We start from the raw sequence: 13,105 nt of genomic DNA, 5'->3' as shown, positions 1-13,105 counted from the left end.
CTTTGTGAGCAGTTGTCCTCGTGTCTGATTCTGGACACACTTAAATACTTAAGGTGCTGATAGAGCTAAATATGTGATTTGGTACAGTATTTTTATCCAGAGTTCTGCAATGTAATAAATGGTTACAATTTGACATAACGAAAAAGAAATACTAAAATTTTTCTGCTTGTGTGCTCATGTTAGAAAGTCTGTGGAAAAACAATCATTTGAAAAAAAAAAAAGAGTATAAAATATAATACTTTACATAGGGGTATTCTCAAATCCCATCAAACTCAAAGCTTTCAAATTTCATCTCCGATCAAGCATCTTTTATTGCTGCATTGTAAGGAGTTAAGTATCTTTTCTCAAGTAGACTATAATTCTTCATCATAGATGGTATGCTGAGTTGCTTTAGGAGGTAACTAGAGTATGAATTTTTTTTATTACTGATCCTGAAGTAAAGCCCAGGAACTCATAGGTTCCATAAGCATTTCTAATGATCCATTAAAATCATGCTAACCATGATAGATTGTAGGATGCTGTGTTTTACGTCATGATCCTCATCTGTACTAAAATTAATTTCTTGTTCCCATAATCGAATATTACATTTTTCTCTTCCTTGATGGACTAAATCCTTAGTAAGTATAAGTCTGACTTTTATTTGAAGAAGGTGGTAAGCTTGCTCAAACTACACATCTTTACTATGACTCTTTTCCCAAGAAATTCAAGTTACTTTGCTGCATTGTGCTCACTTCGCAATAAATAAATAATGGGCTCTACCTCTAGATTGAACTGAAATGTCGTGTGGAAAACCTGAGTTCCTACAGGCAGGTTAGCTGTGGGACGGTGCTGTTTGTGCCATATTAGGAATGAAGGTAGTGTAGGTGACTTGTCAAACAATGTTGGACCATCACTCAGAATTGAGAGGAATGTAAAAGTTATCGAATAATTTTTCCTTGTCTCTTCTTTGTATCTTTTCACGTTGAGAAGACAAAGCCAAGCATTGCAGAGAAAATGGAGAAAAGGCACTGGAGATGACAAGTATGTGTTTACCAGCAGTGATGGAAATAGGACAAGAGAAAGATAACGAGTGCCTTCCTATTTGTTGGTTTCTCTATTCTGCCTCTGGTTTCGCATCGATGTTTTTCTTTTCCATAATGCTTTTATATGTAGTGAGCAGCATCCCAGATCGAGAAAGTCTGTTCACTACCTCAGGGATCCCAACAGAACTATTTTTGGTTTCTTTGGCCTGAGAAGCGAGGGCAGGGCAGGACTGGTGCCAGCGGTGAAGACGACCAGGTGAAGAAACAGTTGTCTTGTTGACGGCGTGCAGCAAAATCACGCAGTCAACTGCAAGAAGCATTAAAAAAGATAGTCCTACTAGCAGTGGTAGCGATTGCTCTTTGAAGACACCCACCTCCGTATTTGTTTTAGGGATGTCAATCATTCGTGAATATTTGACTTGCCTGTCAGTCAGTACCAGCCTTCCCGGATGCGTGAAGAGGGACTGGAAAGGCTCTTTCACGTTAAAGCCTTTTTTGTCACTGTCAGTTTTGGTACAGAAAACATCCATCAGCGTCAGTGGTGGGAGGACGTTGTGCTGTCTCTGTCAAAATCCGGTGCTCCTGGTTAGTGGATTTTTGTTGTTGCTATCTCATACTCCCCCAGGAAACCCACAGGATCACTTGTCTTGACACTGTGTTGACTTCCAGGGACATGCAGCTTCCTGCAAAAGCTGTGAAGCCTGATGTTTGCTCTCCATGAACAGATAAGTGTCCTCAGAAGTCAGAAAGCTGCTTTCTGGCTGAGTTTATTTCCCTGCGAAATATACGTGCAAAACTTTTTTTGCCACCTTGCGTGCCTTTATAGATGAAGTAAAGTGTGCTGGCAATTGGTGTTTTAATTTTTGTGTGGGCAGCTGTTTCGTTTATATAAGGATTACTCCTTTGGAGAAATTGCTAGAAGATATAAAAGTTTTAAGTTCTCTGCTGGAACATAATTCTGCCGTTCAAAAAAGACTTGTATCTCCCACCCCCTGTCGGCATGCCATGCCTGTCACATGCTTGAACATGTCTTGCTGCTATTCTTATAAATTTAACTCTTCTGCAGGCACCAGTTGACAGCAAGGAGTCAACTACTAACAAAATAAATCTAAAATAAAATAAAATAAAAATGCAAAGCCTCCACCAGTCAAGCCTTTTCCTAGAAACCAGGCAGAATAAATTTTAATGGCTGTGTCCTCAAATGAGGTCATCTGTCAAATCCCAAGCAACCAGTTAAACAGACTTGGTATTACTGGCAAGAGGAATAAAAGGAAATATGGTAATATCTCAATTTGGGATATTTGTGTTTAAGCAAGACTGCCAGCCCTGAAGAGCACACTGTGGCTTTGAAGGACTGCTTGAGGTAGCTACCAACTCTCCTGCTCTACAGAAAACTTCCTTCCATGTAGTCTGGAGCCCGTTTGATGGGCTGAAATAGGCCCATTGTTCTGTGGTCCAGCAGCTTGGGGCTGCTGATCTGCAAGGTAGGTCTGGATTCCCGGTAGGCAGATCTGCTGGGAGCTGCTCCCATTCGCGCTGAGTTGCTTGTTCTTCATCCAGTCAGAGTTGATCCCATCTTTTCCATGAGCTGTGCTCCCGCTTGCTGCGACTGACGCCCTGCACCGTGGTTGGCTGCTCCCTCGCTCCGGAGCCGTGCAGTCCCTGCAGCCATGCCGCCTTCTGATGGACCCAGAACGTGCTCCTCAAGCCTCCTCAGCTCCGTTGTCACAAAGGAATAGTTTACTGAATATTTCCTTTGCTTATTTGAAGTAAAACAAAACAAAACCCACCGTTTTCCAACCAAGCCAAGGGAAGTCCTTTACAGAATTCCATTTTCCACCATTCATTTATATGCCGAAGAGAGAGATTTTAAGGACCTCTCTCTGGTAGCCTTTGCTCACTTCTGTTTCTCGCACAGCACTACAATAGCACTGCACACCTTCCTTGGCTGTTTGGGTGTTTTCCCCATAATTTACTAAGTGTGAATGCAAATAAACCCATTTGGGCCTGATCCAGCTGTATAAATTCCTGTCCTCTGGCCTCCTTAAGGAGGGACTGCTGTCCTCTGCACAGGTCAGACCACAAGATTTATGTGAACTGTTTCTGTTGTGGTGGCTAAGAGCAACTTTTGAACTTTCTGAATGGCAAAAGTGTGTGACTTCCTGTGGGCGCATTAAGCGTGAAACACTGTCTTAAAAGCAGATTTAGAGGTGTCTTGTTTTTGAGGATGCTTTCATTAACTAAAAAGGTGATATTATTGAATGTGGGAAAGAGTTAAACTGATAATTGTGATGTCTTGAAATGTGTTTTTTTTCCGATTAGATATTTAGATATCCAGTTAAGTGGCTGTGTAGTAAATATTTAAGGGATGTTGTTAAAATAGCCCTAACTCACTGTTTTCAGGCTTTCTATAAATGGACTGTTTTGTTGTTGATGTTTTTTTTCTGGAAGAGGGACATATTTATCAGAGGGAAAACTCTAAAATATGTAGAATTTCTTTGTGACTTTGTGATAAGGAAGGGTGAAGCTCTTTGCATGTAGGGTATCCTTTTTCATCTGCTGCGAGTATTTTGTAAAACTCTGGCTGTAAGATATCAACAATACTTTTCCATGGCTTACTACTTCTGTGAATAATCAGCTAACAAACTCTTTTTCAGTTGGTTTGATTTCATAAAATTTGGTACTGGGATGGTATTACAGTTTGCAAATATTTCAGAGTCAGCGTTAATATAAATTTTTATACTATGCTAGAGTGAAGCCACAGTCTGAAATAATTTTGCATCATGAGTGGTTCTAAATGAAAGTACTTGCAGATTATTTCCATCACATTTGTGGAGGAAAGAATCTATTTCCGCCTAAATAATATTTAAGTCCATTACCTTATGAGAAAACAGTCATTTCAAGTTTTAGCATCTGAGTGATGCTGAACTTCAGCGATAGTCATAGTTAGGTAGAAGTGCTGAAGAGTAAAATCGCTGCCTTCTCAGGAGAAACCTCTCTCCAAACAAACCTTGGGAATCCCACTAATAGGTCCTGGACAGGCAGAGTCCAATGCACTGAAGTTTCATGATGCAGCATCTTTGCTTATCTAACTTTTGGAAGCATATGTAAAGTTTTTTAATTTATTTGTTTTGTATTTTGTATACACACACTTATACATGTCTGATATATGTTTATAAAATTTATACACATGTAATATCCATTCTTACAAAGGTGACCATAATGTTTTTGTGCTTTCAAAATCATATCACAAATAATTTCCTTGAAGGAATCATAAATGTGGGAGCTCCTCTTCTTCGCATGCTGCTCCTGCAGAGAGAAACAGCTGGTTTGGAATGGCTTTCCTATGCGTTGTCTTGCAGATGTGACGTAGACAATTCGTGGAGGAAAAAAGGGCTGGGCAGATATCAATCCTTTAAATATTCCAGGACATTGACTGTGCACCTGCCAATGCTCACTGGAAGCTAACTGAATCATGGTTATAGTTGTTGGAAAAAAGACCAACCAATGTAGCCCCAGTTAGAAATTTGATTATCGAAGTTCATGTGGCCGTGCCTGAGTTGGGGTGAGAGAAGCTAATATTGGTGTGTGCTCCACTGCTTATTGCCATGGCGTTAAATCAGGTTATTGCCTCAGGATCTCAGGTTTGCATTGAGCCACGCACTGCTGAATTTTGAGACTGGGGTTGTTGCTTGAGTAGGTCAAGGAAAATGAAAATCTGTTTCCGTTTATAAATTTTTAAATGTCATTTGATTTATGTAACAATTACTGGGAGGGGAAAAAAAAGTATTCATTTCTTAGGGCTGTTTGATATCTTTTGTGGAAACTGAATACTTCAAATAACACAAAAAAGTATTTCTGTAGCTATCTCTAGTGCCAATAATGAGGGTGTAGAGTGAACTAACGAATTTCTTTTGTTAGGATTTGGGAAGTTCCATATCTTGCAGTGCATCGCTGGTGTAGTGCTTGAGGTTTGACTGAACAACAGTATTTAGAGATATATATTTTTTTAATATTAGTTGTAGAAATGCCAGTCATTTTCTGCAGTGAGCAAGGCCTTCTGTTGCTGGTCTTCAGGCATGGTGGAGACTGAGCCTTTGGTGTTTTCCTGGATGCGTTTGGGTTCTTTATCCTTTTTGTGAGTTTTTTCCTTTAGATGTTATAGATCACATAAATATGTATATGCTCCCTCTTGTTTTCTTTTGAGGGCTAGGCTGTTCTGAATGGTGACTGTGGCTTGCTAGGAAGTTTCTGAAGAGTCATAGTGTTCAAGATTCATTTTGTTCATTTACAGCATTGATGTAATTGCAGTATGTGTTGGAACAGGGCTTTGTGTTAATAAAACAACAACAAAAAAGTATTGAAGAGGTAGCTTTACAGTTAAGCAGAGTTTTAAACCATCTCATTAATTTTTATTTTCTTAAACCAGAATACAAAAGCAATAGTGAGTAATAAGAATATTCTAATTCAGGTGAGGAAAGTCATCGTTCCGCATAAGAAAGATTAAACAAAAGCTGTCTCAGATACTCTTCTATACTTTAAAATCTTGACTATCTCAAGAAATGAAAGTATGCATGGAAAAGAGGTTATTTTTTTTCCTTGCTTTCTGCAGTTTTGTTTTGTAATAGCTGCCAACAGGTTGTCTGGGCTGACAAAATTATATATATGACAGTGCAAAGTATGGGCTTCTGGTTGTCAGAGCAACCTATATATTTTGGAGCAATAGGTAGTAGGGTGGATCCAGTGAGATTTCTAAGTGATATACGACAACGAGAGAGATGAGAATCGAGCCTGTATTGCCACCCACACTAGACACACAAATGGGCTTTACGGAGTATTTTTTTAAAGTGTTTATTAAGATATGAGAAAGGAGAGGAAAGTTGTCTAGTGGCACGTGTTGCCTTTTAAAATGATATAAGCTATAAGAGTTTTTTTAAAAGCAATATTTCAAAAATTACTTTAGGACATTATTCTTTAGCTTGCTTTCTTCTTCAGCCAGTAACGATGATTGTGTGTAATTCCCTGTATTTGAAAACCTTCTTGCTTTAATGTAGAGCATTAAGAACATTCCAATTGCCAAGCTCTTTATTTTAACATCTAATATTCTGCAGAAACATTTCATGCATATGCTAGAAAGTTGCCTTTGAACTTGCTGTACTGGTAGCCCTGAAAAGATTTCATGTGGTGCAGAGCTGCCGGACAGCTGCGCGGCCGACCCTCAACTGCAACGTGGGCAAAACACATCTGTCTTTCCAAGGCTTCTCTTCAGCAGGGTTGGTACTGGTACAGGACCTGAACAAGTCTTAAGTCTTATCATGTGTGGGGAAACATGCTTTGGGAATGCAATTTTGATTTGATAGTTGGCTCCGGAAATGCAGGTGTTTGTTGTTTTTTTTTTTTTCCTAATGAAATCTTTGACCCAGGTTTTCAGATGATAATCTAGATTTTCTCTCTATCAAATGTTTCTGCAGGGGTAAGTCATCTGCCTGGGAAACACTAATACTGAGTAAATAACGGCAGATTTAGCAAATCTTTGATAGTGCATATAGGGGTTCAGATTGTGTGAGCAGATCTGCACCTTATTATATCCAGGCTGTTAGAATCTTCACTTTACCTGCTAAAAACCTGTTAATTGCCCTGGGTCTGTCTGTGTTGTGTAATACAGCAGTGCCTATCCAGATGTTCTGGCTCTGCTATGTAGTAGCACAGTGTATGGCTGTTTAGAACATGATTGAGTGTTGCACTACAGACTCGTAAACCATAACATTGGGGCTATAGCCCCCCAGTAAGCCCCAGGGACAGCAGTTGCACTCTTCAGAAAACACTAAGCTGCTTTTCTGATTTTGCCATGAAGTTCAGTGCTTTCATTTCACCAAAGCTTTTGTGTAGCTGAACTATCTGTATTTTAAAAATCAAAGATAAAGATGATGTTAAGTTTCCTTATGATACCTAAAACAAGCCATAGTTTTAGTGGGAGGTATTGAGCAGTACTGCAGTGGGAACAAGGAGAAACACTGTTTTTTCCTGTATTTATTCGTGAACTCTGGCTGCCTTAAGTTTGATCCATTGAGTCTCAGTCTCCTGAAAAACAGAGAGATTAGTGAAATAGTATAGTTAATAGGGTCAAAATTGGACGTTTTTGTGTAAGCTGACAAAAATTAGTTTTCACCCAGAAACTGAAACTCCTACATATACATACAGGAAAAAAATACGTGCGAGTGTCTGCCAGCGTGTAAAATTACCTGTCATAGTAACATATGCATATGTATTTTGTTGTGATATAGTAGATGCACATGAAATCTGCCAAGAAATTTGTGCTATTTAGAATGCTCAACTTCTAGTCCATCTCTAGAGATGGATATGTAGCAGTTTCAGGTATATTTGGTAATATAAAAGTATGAAAGTTATATTAAACTGTCAAAAACATATTGTTAAAAAATGATACTTCTGTGTCTTCAGCAAAGTTCATGGGAATTGTTTGGCTTCCACTAATGACCTCAGTATTTTGCTGGGTTTTAAAATTAGATTTTAAGGGACAAGAGGTGCTTATTTGAATTCCTTTAAGCCAAAGTAACCTTTACTTTCCCTGAACTTGTTAGAGTGGTATTATTTACTCAGCTTCTGTATTAAAAAACATAAACAAAAAAGCCACTACTGACATTTTACATGCCGTCTTATTCAAAACTGAAAGATTGCAGGAAAATATCTTTTTTCTCTGGTTTCTCTTTACAGCATAGCTATCTTATTAAGATAAGATGTGAACAACTCTGTAGTGCTATTGTACATCTAAATTTAGATGAGTAGATGTCTTCTCAATTAACAAAAGAATAGTACTTTAATAGCAAAATGGCAGATGGAGAAGATATATTGATTTGTATTTTCTTTGGACTGATTTTGTCTAACTCGTTTTTGTGAGTTACTTGGAATGTTTTTCAGAAGAAGTTAAGATGGGGAGGAAAATGTAGATGTGTTTGTTTAGGTAGAGGCATAAACGTGCCTTGAAATTCTTCAGTGTCAGCAGTGAAAGCAGAACAGATTATTAATATGTGTTTATATGTTTTGCCTTTAGAAGCCTGTGTTGTTCATAGAAAACATTTGCAGAATTTTATATTGTGAATAAAAGTGTTGAAAAAGGATTAAGTAGTCAGACATTAAATAATCTCAGACTTCTCAGGAGTCCGTGTGAATACTGAAGGTTATTAGTTTGACTGTGTCATTTCCTCATGAAATCTCAGACCTTTGAGTGTCTTTTTGGACAAGGGACAGGGATGACATTGGGCTTTGGGGGGACAATATTTTTGTTTTGTGGGTTGAGGTTTTTTTGTTCTTTGGGGTTTTTTTTGTTTGTTTTCCTTTTAACAAGAGTGCAGTGCTTTACGAAATCCGACTGCTGGGTCAGCAAAAATTTCTAACTCTGGATCTGTAGACGTATTGCCAAAAATGGCTACTCTTCTTGCTCAAATATTCCCTTTCATGGAAGTGCGTATTGGTTTATTACTCCAGCAGCTCTTTTGAAGAGGATCAGTCAGATCAATTGGAAAATGTCCTAGTCTGTATAGAGTTGGAAAGGCACATGCAGGTTTATAAATCTCATGTTTTGGTGTGTTTTCTTTCTCTTCCACTCCTAATTAATATATTGAAGGACTAATGAGCTCTTTATTGATTTTAGTACCTCAGCATGTTCTGGTTGCTAGTTCAGTGTTAACGTGGGTGATATGGGCACCGTTGCAAAGGAACTTTTGAATCATGAGATGCAGGAAAGTAATAGCTTTCCTCCCAAAGCTGTGCAAAAATCTCTGTATGAACATCAGAAGGTCAGACTAGCCTGTAGTGTTTGCATAGCACGGCCACAGTTCTCATTTACATCAATTACAAATGGGGTTGCTGACGCTCCTACTCATCTATTAAAAAACAAATTTGCCTGGTTTTCTGCAATATAAGGAGGAAAACTTAGGGGAGATCTAAAACTCTTCTAATCTGAGCATTTGAACTAGTAACTGCTAAAACATCAAATGCTACCCCGGCGTGTTCTGTAGGAATATGGCATTTTGGGATGTTTGTATTACTGCACTGTGAATGTTAACAGAAATAATGATAAGGAAACATTATAACTGCTAGTACAAAACTAAAAAAAAGAATAATATGAATAAGTGAAAGACTTTTAAAAAGTTTTTAAATGTTATTTTTAATTTTAGCAGGTTTTTTATGTTTCAAACAAGTGTCCTTTTACTTTGCACTGTGTCCCTTTAAATTCAGAGCCTCTCTGCTAGTGTAATGCCCCTTCTCCTTCCGAGCATGGTGTTTGCCTTCATCGTGCTTCATCTCAGTGTGCCACCTCTGACCATTAGTGCAAATTGGAGGCCAGATAAGAGTTGCTCTGGATTTAAATTGGTGCAACTCACAGCAGAATCTGTCTCCAGTTCATATTAATGACTGCAAGTGGGAAAAGCTGCTGGAATGGATAGAAAGCTCTAATGAGACCATGTTCTTTCACCCGTAGCCATATCTGTGCCACCTAATCTCTTTTCTGTTCTAACTGCCGAATCAAGTTCATTTAATTGTATTTTCAGTTAAATTCTGCAAAGAGCAAATATGAGAATAAACAAGGGATCATGTTTGCATGTTCAAATGTCTTTCTCTTTAAATTCAGTGCTTACTTTTTTCTTGGTAGTTGCACTTAAATTGCTCCATGGCACGCGTGGCTGCTCCTGGGGAGCTGGTAGAAGGCACTTTTTCTTTTTAGTCTTGCTTCTTAGAGCACCTGAGGCATTGCATTAGCTCATGCCCGCTTGGGTGTTTTTCTTCAGAGGAAGTTCAAATAAACACCAAGAGAATATTTGATTGTCCATACTGCAGTTAATAGCAGAGTGAGGTTTCTGTGCAGAAGCACTGTCTGTCAGCAAAGCAAATCTAGTATATTGAGATTTTTGTATGCTTGACTAAGGGCAGTATTTATTTCATTGTTCTAGAGCTTGCATGAAGGACGTTATTCCCACTGTGAGTGTCAAAAGGGATCTTCAGCCTCTTGCAGCAGATACCCTAAACTCCCTTCTTTGATAAAGTACCTTTTTGTCAGCAAGTGTGTGTGTTGAAAATTAGCAGTTCCTTCAGCATGAAAACCTTGACATTGAATATAATTGAGGAGGTTAGTGTCGACATGTTCGTAAGTATTACCTGTCATTTGAAATATGACAGTGCTATAACTGCAGGACCTTGGGGACTTCAGTGCGTTGGCACTGCCAGCTGACTGCCTTGGGGTCTGCGAGACAGCCTTCTGAGCGACTTCGACCCTGAGATAATTAACATGGCCCTGGAGGCTTCTGCCTCTTGCTTTTCCGCGCTTGTTGTTTAATAAGATGTTTGTTGCTCTGCTTGTCTCTGATGCAGTGGTGTGCCTTTAGGGACGCAGGGTCCTTCACGTTCTGCTGCAGTTAGTGGGTTTAGGTAACACTGTCTGTGCATCCGTTTCTTTCATTTCCAGCAAATTAAAATATTATCATCAATTAGCCAGCTATACTTGCTAGGTTGCTTCATTTCTGAGAGGACGCACGTATTTATGTGATATGAAAACACGGCAGCGGGGAGAAACCTCCCTTTTCTTCTGACAGTAGAATCATATAACAATGTTGAATGGTAAAATGGCATCAGAGGATGCAGAAATGAAAGGCAGCATGTAACGACTGGGGGCCAAGTGAGGGCTGTGGTGGTTGCTGTCTGGGAGGTACAGCCTCGGGGTGGAAGGTGATGAGCCAGCCATGGTCAGACAAACGATTTCTTTAGTTGCTCACGTGGGTTGCGACCATGGTGATTTAGTCTATAAAGTCTTTTTGGTGCGTTACTGAAAGCAAAATAAGCTTTCAATAAGAAAGGGTAAGTAAAGAGCTGAAAAGTTTGAAGCCTCTTTGTAAAGACAAGCTGAACAGAGCTGGTTTTACTTTTCCACTCTGCGAAACAGGGTTTTAACGGGCTTTAAAAAATTCAGCTGTGTTACTCCAAAGAGATTCATGCTAATATGCTGACTCACATTGCTGAGCTTCTCTTTTGAGTATTGGAAGAACTCAAAGCATTGCTAAATCTAAATAATCAACTCCAGTGGATGGCATTTTTGAGCCAGGGTGCTTCACAAAGGTGCATTTTTGTCCACAACAAAAGCTTCACAAAGTCATCTTGTTTCTAGGGAGCTGTCTGCTTCAAGGAAACGAACATTAAGATGTTCTCCTTTTTTTTTTTTTTTTTAACAATTGACTTTTTTTTTAAATGTGTTTATTTCTGATGGAATATTTAAAAAAAATACAGTGAGCATAACCTGGCATCTGCAGCCTCAGAGAGTTGTGGTTACGGCATTTAACTTTCATTTCATTATATAAGAACAAATGAGACTGGAAAGATGTCTCATTACACCCATTTAGTTTGAAATACTTCTAATCTGTCTTGCTTGCGGGGAGTATCATTCATAACTAGAACTGGGAATCAATGCAAGATAATATTGAACCGTGAGTTTGGCTATTTTAGAGAAATGCTCTTATTGGAGAAGCTTGGAAAATGCTATCAAATAGAGTTGCAAATCTTGAAGAGAGTTACACAAAAACCGCGATCCACCCGTGAGGACTCACAATGTAGTAACATATTTCGAGTTCCCTAGTGTATTATTTCCTCTGTCATGCTAATACAGAATGAAAGAGGGAAATGTAGCTGTTTTCTTCTAATAATCCAGCACTAGTTCAGGAGTTAAAGCCAAGATGACTGAAAGCTACAATATACTAAAGACTCATTCTCCAGTTCTTTTACATTATAGATATAAATATCTTTTCAGTTATAGACATTAGGCTTTCATTGTATAGCCCACCATTAGGCATAAAACATATGAGAAAGCTGTCTACATTAGGGTATTGAAATTGCACTGATTTACAGCTTTTCTGTGCCCTCACTCTGCGAATATTAAGGGAAAAGTAAAGGGAAAGGGTATTGAGAATTTTATATAAATACATTCGTCTTTGACTTCCATTTAGGAGTGCTATGTATTTGGCTGACATGGACTTTTTTTTGTTTGTTTGTTCTAAAGCACAACTCCAACATTTGTTGTGTAGTTGTAATCTGGCTGTCTAAAAAAGTGGTAGTGTGATACATCATTCTTCTCTAATATAATGCCTTTAAGAATAGAGTTGTAGATTTTAATATACATCTTAAAGCATTTGGCTTGCTTGGGAAAGGAAGGTGCTAAACTTAAACCCAAACACAACAAATGCACATTAAAATAGCTAGTTGTCTACAAAATCACATAAGAATAGCTGAATAATTCCAAGTTGATCTTTTTCCCACTTAACTGTTACTGGAGAGGAAGACTCATTTTCTCAATAATTAAGTGCAATATGTTGATCAACTGTGGCTAACATTAAGTTAGATTATTACTTGAATTTCACTCAGCAGTGACAGAAGACTTAAAAGAATATACAAAGTTGAGATCTGCCAGCTGTGATCTAAAACTCATTGAATTGGATGGGACTGTTCAGCTAGCCTTGGGGCACAGCCGTTTAGGTGTCTCAGGTCACACACTGCTGCTTTCGTTCTGCCTTGGCTTCTGCTCTGAGACATCAGGATGTTTAATGAGAATTAGTTGAATAGATAAATAACATCATAGGATGTCATAGAACTTTTAATGGTGGAAAGAAGCATATTGTACAGATAGATGTCCTTTTTCACAAAGCCATTTATTTATCAGAAAACGGTGAATTTCTGTCTGTCTTTTCCAGTAAGTGGTAGAAAGTAGTCAGAATTAAATGAGTAAAATTAACCGTAATAAAGTTAGGGAAGCATGAAATTAAAAAAAGTGATTGCAGTAATAAGGTGTAAAAGTTTTTCAGAAAAAATAATACCCTCTTGATTTGGTGAAAAACAATATTAGTACTACTTATTAAAGAGGAATACGTTTCTATTATCAGTATCTCATCTGTGAGGTCTGCATACTTTTTAGATTTACCTACTCTGTTGATTTGATTGTCTGTAATGTACTTTACAACTACTAATCAATTTGTCCTCATCGTTATTATTACTAGCTAGTAATTGCTAGTATTACTAGCTTAGTT

The sequence above is a fragment of the Tauraco erythrolophus genome, chromosome 11, assembly GCF_009769465.1.
Source record: "Tauraco erythrolophus isolate bTauEry1 chromosome 11, bTauEry1.pri, whole genome shotgun sequence".
NCBI lineage: Eukaryota > Metazoa > Chordata > Aves > Musophagiformes > Musophagidae > Tauraco > Tauraco erythrolophus.
Note: the sequence above shows the minus strand (reverse complement) of the source record.